Source organism: Rhopilema esculentum, chromosome 13 (genome assembly GCF_057945365.1).
Source record: "Rhopilema esculentum isolate cy_ngs chromosome 13, ASM5794536v1, whole genome shotgun sequence".
NCBI lineage: Eukaryota > Metazoa > Cnidaria > Scyphozoa > Rhizostomeae > Rhizostomatidae > Rhopilema > Rhopilema esculentum.
The window spans coordinates 211437-220829 of NC_142827.1; positions in this window are offsets into that span (position 1 = coordinate 211437).

Here is a 9393-nt window from a genome sequence, read left to right on the forward strand (position 1 = left end):
ACACGATCAACCGTTGACGCATCGACAGAAATACTTGAAAAGACAGAGTGGAAATATTGGTTAGCTAACAGCCATTCCTGGTCAGATCTTGGAAGACGAATTCCAGGCTTGATTTCGAAATAATCCTCATGGGGGATATCGGTGTGACTGTCGTTATTTTCAAGGTCAGTATGGTTCACAACCTCAAACAATTGCTTTTCATCAAAGCCTTTAATGACTCTGTAGTTCCTTTGATGGATGCGGAGGCCCTTTATCCCTTTGCATGACTTGCCGCAAGAACACTTTACACAGCTTTCGTTGTTAATGGCTGCATCGCGATTTCCGGAGTCAATGAGCGGAATGTTAATGCTCCCACTGGGACCAGTATGATTGGTTTGGTTTGAGCCCTTCGCTTACAACGCCATGCATGCCGGCCTAACGAACTAAAATCCTTTCCACAAAACGAACAAATCACGAATAAAATCAAACTGTTATGCATCGATTTGTAGTAAATAAATCGCAACAAATTAAATCCAGGCGTAGTAAGTCGCACCATTGAGCTTTTTAAGAGAGTGGTCCAACAGAAATGAAATAATAGCACCCTGGGATAGTAATTGGTGTGCCAAGCGCTCTCAACTGTCTGATTTTACTGCTTTCAACATCTTTGGTGTTACGGTAAATGTCGTATTGCATATTCATCCCACTACTGGTGTTTTTTCCATAAAGCTTGAATGTTTGTGTTAGGAGAAGTTTGGAGGGCATTGCGTGAAACAGTTTGGCATTGAGTGAATTTGACAGAAGGTAGCTGAAGATCGAGACCAAATTGATTTTTAGAAAGAACTTTACTAGTTAAAGTAGCACTTATGGGAAGATCTAGCCTCTGGCGAATGTATTTAGAGACAAGATTATCGAGGTTATCAATGACCCAGGTCTTCGATAGGTCTGCAACAGTGAAGTGCCAAGAACCTTTGGACAATACATATCTGTGGTACAATAGAAGTTTATTTTTGGGATGCAGAGGCAAGTCATCAATTTCTTTCAGAAGGCTGGGAAACATTGATAGCAGTTTTCTTTATGACTGCCATTGGTCATTTCGAAGTCAAAGAAGCGGCCGAGGTATTTGAAAGATTGAAAGATGGCTGGAACTGAAGAGATCTTGTTGAGTATTTCTTGAAGCCAAAGGTGACACATTTATCCACCCTTATTACAAAAATTGCCCACTGACACCATCTTGTAAAGCAGTTTAACAGGAGCTGGTTCTCCTTTTCAGCACTAGTAACAACCGCAGCATCGTCAGCAAATTGGAACCAATGCACTGGTTGGAACATGCGGTCGTTTTCGTCGTGGGGAGAGAAGCCAAGCTGTCTATGTTTTTCTGCTTTTATGTATTGTATATACGTATTGAAGCATAGATTGAAGATAAGAGGGCTGAGGCAGTCACCTTGAAGAACACCACGACAAACGGGAATGGCAGGGGTTTGGAATGTATCTGTGAGGATAGAGGTCTTGAAGCCCGAATATAAGCTGGAGACCAGAGCCTGAATATGAGATGGTATATGATGGTACGAAAGAAAAGTGGGAATCAAATTATGGTGGACCTCGCCAAAAGCATTTTTGAGATCAAGCAGGGTAACAACCAAAGAGCGCTGTTTTGTGCGAGCTTTATTTATCATATGACCCATAAGTGCCGTGTGTTCTAAAGTACCTGATATCTTGGGAGTGAAGCCTTTTTGAATTTGGCTTTCAATGAAACCATTTTGCTTCAGAAAGTTGAAAACAGAGTTACGTAGGCAGGAGGTGAAGATTTTCAAGGGAACAGATTCTAAGGGTATTGGTCTGAAGTTAGAAGGATCATCTGTATTGTTTTTTTTGTGGATCAATATCGTTAATGCTTTTTTCCATTCGGATGGAACACTGCCAGATACCCAAATGCTATGAATAATCTTGGTGAGGAAAGATCGTAGGTAAGGGCAACGTTTGAAACAAATTATGGATATCTTATCAAGGGGACAGGGAGAAGTGGAGGATTTCATGCGACGTATAATAGAAGTTATCACTTGATATGATGCAGGTTGTGTGTCAAATGGATAGGATGGTGCATCGAAAGAAGGTATCTAAGAAGGAATAGTGAATCGTTTATTTGGATAACGGGCAGAAAAAGTATTACTAAAGCACTCGGTGCACCGTGTAGCAGAAAATGATGGCAGAAGTGATGACTTACTTTGAAAAATAATAATAATAATAATAATAATGGAAACATTTCATTTTCAATTCAACTTAAACTACAATTACAAATCTCACTATTACAAGGTAATTTGCAATTGGCTAGCCTGGTTTTACAAGAAAATACTATAACAATCGTAAAGTAAAATGGAAAACTGAGAAAAATAAAACAACCAAAATTAAAACGGATGTAATTCTGGATTTGTCCATGGTTACTTTTGCAACAAAATATGTAGAACGTAATACGGATGGCAATGTTGGAAAGTTTAGAGATGAGATACCGTTTTTGTTGTTGATCGATGGAGAGAGAGTCACACATTCTGAAGAAGGAGATGCAGGAATTGCCAAAGATGCCAAGAGAGCTCATAGAAAGATTCACAAAAGAGACACATTTGAACTTCCGCTGTAAGTCAGATAGGAGAGAAGCATACTTGCTGTGTTTTCCTGTAGCATTTGTGTTAAGATTGGATTCGAAGCCAACAGTTAGCTCTAAAATTTAGAGGTAATTGTTGTTGTCCTCAAGAGAAGATCAGGGCGAAGGTTTTCTCCAGTTATGATTGATGGTGAAAGAAAGCCAGGTATATCAGCGTAGATGGTAGATTCATTGACAGCTTTTAGTGACGTAGCTAGAAATTTTAGGATAGAGTTATGTCGCCAGGTGTATCGGCCTTGTTCCAGATATGTTTTGCAGCCAGCAACAACGTGAAGGAGGGTTTCTGGCAGAAAACAGAAAGAACAGTCAGAGGTCTGGCTCAAGTTCCATTTTTCAGGTTTTTCTGTGTGGCAAGGGTATTGTACAGGTACCTTATGGTGAAATTGAAAATATTCTGAGGCATGCTACTTTGCACCTTGGACCAAAGTTTGTTTATTTGTGGAAGATTCTGGTTAAAGAGATGTGATAATAAAGATTCTTGGGAAGTTAGGATGTTTTGCAGACGATCTTTATGCTCATGCTGGACAGCCTTCAATGCTTCTATATATATATATATATATATATATATATAATAATAATAATAATAATAATAATAATAATAATAATAATAATGGAAACATTTCATTTTCAATTCAACTTAAACTACAATTACAAATCTCACTATTACAAGGTAATTTGCAATTGGCTAGCCTGGTTTTACAAGAAAAAACTATAACAATCGTAAGGTAAAAGGAAAAACTGAGAAAAATAAAACAACCAAAATTAAAACGGATGTAATTCCGGATTTGTCCATGGTTTATTTTTGCAACAAAATATGTAGTACGTAGTACGAATGGCAATGTTGGAAAGTTTAGAGATGAGATACCGTTTTTGTTGTTGATCGATGGAGAGAGAGTCACACATTTTGAAGAAAGAGATGCAGGAATTGCCAAAGATGCCAAGAGAGCTCATAGAAAGATTCACAAAAGAGACACATTTGAACTTTCGCTGTAAGTCAGATAGGAGAGGAGCATACTTGCTGTGTTTTCTTGTTGCATTTGTGTCAAGATTGGATTCAAAACCAACAGTAAGCTCTAAGATGTATAGGTAATTGTTGTTAGTCTTCAAGAGAAGATCTGGACGAAGGTTTTCTCCAGTTATGATTGATGGTGAAAGATAGCCAGGTATATCAGCGTAGATGGTAGATTCATTAACAGCTTTAAGAGACGTAGCTAGAAAGTTTAAGATAGAGTTATGACGCCAGGTGTATCGGCCTTGTTCCAAGTATGTTTTGCAGCCAGCAACAACGTGAAGGAGGGTTTCTGGCAGAAAACAGAAAGAACAATCAGAAGTCTGGCTCAAGTTCCACTTTTTCAAGTTTTTCTGTGTAGCAAGGGTATTGTACAGGTACCTTATGGTGAAATTGAAAATATTCTGAGGCATGCTACTTTGCACCTTGGACCAGAGTTTGTTTATTTGTGGAAGATCCTGGTTAAAAAGATGTGACAATAAAGATCCTTGGGAAGTTAGAATGTTTTGCAGACGATCTTTATGTTCTTGCTGGACAGCCTTTAATGCTTCTTTCGTGTTCCTATATATATCATATTGTATATTTGTGCTACTGCTGGTATTTTTCCATAAAGAGCGAATGTTATCGTTTGGTGAAGATTTCAATGCGTTGCGTAAAATAGTTTGACACTGTAGGAATTTGGCGGATGGTAAAGTTAGGCTGAGTCCAAAATAATGGAAACATTTCATTTTCAATTCAACTTAAACTACAATTACAAATCTCACTATTACAAGGTAATTTGCAATTGGCTAGCCTGGTTTTACAAGAAAAAACTATAACAATCGTAAGGTAAAAGAAAAAAACTGAGAAAAATAAAACAACCAAAATTAAAACGGATGTAATTCCGGATTTGTCCATGGTTTATTTTTGCAACAAAATATGTAGTACGTAGTACGAATGGCAATTTTGGAAAGTTTAGAGATGAGATACCGTTTTTGTTGTTGATCGATGGAGAGAGAGTCACACATTTTGAAGAAAGAGATGCAGGAATTGCCAAAGATGCCAAGAGAGCTCATAGAAAGATTCACAAAAGAGACACATTTGAGCTTTCGCTGTAAGTCAGATAGGAGAGGAGCATACTTGCTGTGCTTTCTTGTTGCATTTGTGTCAAGATTGGATTCAAAACCAACAGTAAGCTCTAAGATGTATAGGTAATTGTTGTTAGTCTTCAAGAGAAGATCTGGGCGAAGGTTTTCTCCAGTTATGATTGATGGTGAAAGATAGCCAGGTATATCAGCGTAGATGGTAGATTCATTAACAGCTTTAAGAGACGTAGCTAGAAAGTTTAAGATAGAGTTATGACGCCAGGTGTATCGGCCTTGTTCCAGGTATGTTTTGCAGCCAGAAACAACGTGAAGGAGGGTTTCTGGCAGAAAACAGAAAGAACAATCAGAAGTCTGGCTCAAGTTCCACTTTTTCAAGTTTTTCTGTGTGGCAAGGGTATTGTTCAGGTACCTTATGGTGAAATTGAAAATATTCTGAGGCATGCTACTTTGCACCTTGGACCAAAGTTTGTTTATTTGTGAAAGATCCTGGTTAAAAAGATGTGACAATAAAGATCCTTGGGAAGTTAGAATGTTTTGCAGACGATCTTTATGTTCTTGCTGGACAGCCTTTAATGCTTCTTTCGTGTTCCTATATATATCATATTGTATATTTGTGCTACTGCTGGTATTTTTCCATAAAGAGCGAATGTTATCGTTTGGTGAAGATTTCAATGCGTTGCGTAAAATAGTTTGACACTGTAGGAATTTGGCGGATGGTAAAGTTAGGCTGAGTCCAAACTGGTTTTTAGAAAGAATAATGCTACTCAAGGTAGCACTTATTGGGAGGTCGAGCCACTGGCGGAAGTATTTGGATACGAGGCTGTCAAGATTCTCGACAACCCACGTCTTTGAAAGATCTGCTACAGTAAGGTTCCAAGAGATTTTAGAAAGAACAAAGTTGTGATAAAGAAGCAACTTATTTTTTGCATGTAGAGGCTGGGAATCAATTTGCTTGAGCATGTTGGACAGTGATGATAAAAGATCAGATTTATGTTCTTGGTTTGTCATTTCAAAGTCAAAATGACGACCGAGGTACTTAAAAGAATTTCCATTCGAGACAGGTGGGATAGAATAGTTGTTTATGAAAAGCTTAGGTTGATACTGAAGAGAACGTGTGGAAAATTTCTTTATTCCAAAAGTGATGCATTTATCGACACGTATGATCATGTTAGCCCATTGGCACCAGCGAGTGAAACAATTCAGTAGAAGTTGGTTTTCTTTCTCATTGCTGGTGATAACGGCAGCATCGTCTGCGAATTGAAACCAATGGACTGGTTGAAACATACGGTAAATAATAATAATAATAATAATAATAATAATAATAATAATAATAATAATAATAAGTCTGTCCCATCTGAGCGAAATGTTGCAAGCAAAGAAACAGAAAAGTTATCACAATACAAAGATCTTGAGATAGAAGTTACCAAAATGGGGCAGATGAAAACAACTGTTATTCCTGTCATTATCGGAGCCCTTGGACTCGTCAGAAAACGTATGTATGATCTTGGATCAAACATTCCTGGAAAGATCAGCAGCGAAGAAATTCAAAAGATAGTCTTGCTAGGAACATCACATATCCTGAGGAGAGCTCTATCTCTAACCTTGAAAAGAGCTGGACTGTTAAACCTTAGGACCATAGTTTGGTCTCGGCCTCTTAAGAGAACAATGCAAAAACAAACTGAAGATAATAATAATAATATAACAGTCAACTCCATGGGAAACACAAATAGAGCTCTGTCAAGGAGAACAGTTCTGTGGATAGCGTTTTCTTGGCAGAGCAGCATAGAATGGGTGGTAGTTTCAATAACATCATTTGCTAAACACACTGGATCAGTGGTATCGAGGAAGTTATGTCTAAACCTGTGTTCTCCTGGAAGTTATGCCTAAACTTACTCTCGATTGAGTTAATCTAGGATGCGGCATGGATACTAAAAATGGTGCTTGGTCATGGATAACAAAATTTTGAATATTGATCCAGGTTCTAACTGTGGTACAAACAAATGCAGCTGTGTCAAGTCACGGCGGCCAAGTACAGAATTCTGCGGTTGTGCCAAAGGTCCATTTGGCGAGAACAGAGATCGCGAGGACAGAGGTGGCAAACAGAGGTGGCGAGGACAGAGGTGGCAAACAGAGGTGGCGAGGACAGAGGTGGTGAGGACAGAGATGGCGAGGACAGAGGTGGCGAGGACAGAGGTGGCGAGGACAGAGGTGGCGAGGACAGAGGTGGCGAGGACAGAGGTGGCGAGGACAGAGGTGTCGAGGACAGAGGTGGCGAGGACAGAGGTGGCGAGGACAGAGGTGGTGAGGACAGAGGTGGCGAGGACAGAGGTGGCGAGGACAGAGGTGGCGAGGACAAAGGTAGCGAGGACAGAGGTGGCGAGGACAGAGGTGATGAGGACAGAGGTGGCGAGGACAGAGATGGCGAGGACAGAGGTGGCGAGGACAGAGGTGGCGAGGACAGAGGTGGCGAGGACAGAGGTGGCGAGGACAAAGGTAGCGAGCAAGACGCACAATAGACAGAACAGATGGGATAAGTATACAAATAACTTCTAGTTGCATGTATACTCATTACGAGCCTTGTTGAGAGATTAACAAACTGAAGTTTTTCATTTCATCTTTTTCTTATTAACAAAAAGTACAAATAAAAATGGTTGGAAATATTTTTTCTCTACCAACTTTGAAAATCATATTTGGTAAACTTTTAAAAAATGACCATTGTGGATAGTGGTTGTGATAAAAGATTTCATAAAAGATGTTTATAATTGGCTAAAAAATCTTTAATTGAAATTGTGCCCTCTTTTTCTCATTAAGCTAAAAAAACTAAAAAATTGATCTGCTACATGACTTCTTTGAGTGAAATTAATTAGTCAACAATTTTTAGGATAGAGGGGGGTAACGGGCGTGGTCGAAAAAGGGCATAAAAACGTGAAATAGTTTGGGGAGACCCTTTTATCAACTTCTGTGCAAATTTTTTAATCAGCTATAAATAATTAATCAAATGATATATTATGTGGTTTTAATTAGAATGATATATTTTTGGGCTATTGAGAACTGATCCCTGTTATGAGTCGCAAAAATTTGCCCAAGGGTTCCAAGCTGACAAAAAACGGTTTTGTGATCACTTTGTACTGTTCAAGAGTTCAGTAATATGTAAAAATTCCATATGTACTCGATGTCAGGGTTCATTTGATGGCTGCTTGACTAAGGCTAGAGTTTCACTATACCGGATTGCTATCAGAGCGGAGCAGAGCGGAATAGCTTTTACTCAGGAGTGATATTTAGGGTAGCAGTTACACTACGACGCTCCATTCGCTCATAAGACTGCATTCCTTTGCATTCCTGTTACACAAAATCCACCAGATAAAATCTTTTGATGATAATTTCGAATCTATGTGCTGTTGCGAATTCATTTTCAATAGCTATGCATACAATGACGAAAACAACCATGAAACTGAGAGATAAATGACGGGGCTCGTAGAACGGATAGCGAGATTGTGTTCGTCCAAGGGCCACTTCAATAAAATTTGGAAAGAGATGAAATCCAAGTAAGAAAATGTTGGGACGATTTCTGTTTGGCACTATCCAACAGCAACAAAGTCTCAGAAATCGCCATTGTTCACTATCGATCGAATTGCTTCAAGCAGAAATTAATAAGAAATTCCTTTGTTTCAAAGTGGAGCATATCGGATTCATGCGATTACACTACAACGCTCCGCTACGGAGTGACAGCTAGATACCCTATAAAAAAAATGGCACCTAAAGGCCCTTAACAGCAAAAATGTTTGTAGCCGCTGCGGAAAGAGCTTTTGCGCCTGCAAGCTGCGGCCAAATGGCGACAGGCAAAATTTTTCCCGCCAACCGTCCATGCAACAATTTGATTGCGATCCAGGCCTCCTAGGAGGTGCAATGTGATGGGGTTTCGTGTCACCAAAAGCACAACGGACCTGAGCATGGCGGAGTGAACCTGAGGCCTGATCGGCTTCATTTTATCTCAAATTTATTTTATCTCAAAAATGACACCATGCCGCACGGTAATTGTTTATTGATTATAAAATAAGATGAAATTGGTCAGCATTACCGCGAAAATACCTAACGTTAGGATTGTCAAATTTTGGGGGCGATTGACCGATAAGTTGAAACAACCATATTTTTGGTATATTATGCAGTATATTCACAAGATTTTTTCATTAAAATGTATATTGGTCACGAATATAAGCAGCTGTTTTTTCCTCGATTTTGAAATCATTTTAGTATTTTTTTTGTATAAGAAAAGGAAACCGAACAAAAGAGACATTTGGCAAGGTCAGAGTGGAAGCTTTGTTCTATATCTAAATCCCGGGCTGTGTACTCCCATTATGGCCTGACGGGGGGATCCGGTCAGGGTCAACGCTAAAAATTTTTTTAAAATTACCCTCAAATTGTAGTACTTTTTGACAAAACCCTCAAACGGACTGGACCCAGTGGCGAAGCCAAAGGTCCTGCTGGTCCTGCTGAGCAGGACCAAGAATTTCCAAAGATAAGGTTTACTGTAAACAATAAACAATTTCTTCTTTGCAAAAAGGAAGTTTCAAATTTTATTTGATAAAAAGTCCCCAGTTCCGCCAGCTGATACAGGCATCCCGTGCTAATCTCAAGGTCCTGTTCTTTTCTACGGCAACCCTGTA